This window comes from Rattus rattus, chromosome X (assembly GCF_011064425.1).
Source record: "Rattus rattus isolate New Zealand chromosome X, Rrattus_CSIRO_v1, whole genome shotgun sequence".
NCBI classification, from domain to species: Eukaryota; Metazoa; Chordata; class Mammalia; order Rodentia; family Muridae; genus Rattus; species Rattus rattus.
Window position 1 is genome coordinate 56,927,103 of NC_046172.1, and position 386 is coordinate 56,927,488.

A 386-nucleotide genomic window follows, 5' to 3' on the forward strand; every position below is an offset into this window, starting at 1 on the left:
ACAGTCTTCCTGCGTTTGGGATTACAAGGAAGCACCACCGTCCTGGCAAAGCCTAAGTTCTGTTATCACTTCCACAAGTATTTGTTTTAAGTACTGAAAATGTACTTGGTTTGAAGGAGAATTATTGTACTAATATTTTTTTCTTTTTTTATTAATTAATTAATTAATTTATTTATTATAACAGCCTTCCTGCGTTTGGGATTACAAGGAAGCACCACCGTCCTGGCAAAGCCTAAGTTCTGTTATCACTTCCACAAGTATTTGTTTTAAGTACTGAAAATGTACTTGGTTTGAAGGAGAATTATTGTACTAATATTTTTTCTTTTTTTATTAATTAATTAATTTATTTATTTATTATAACAGCCTTCCTGCATTTGGGATTACAA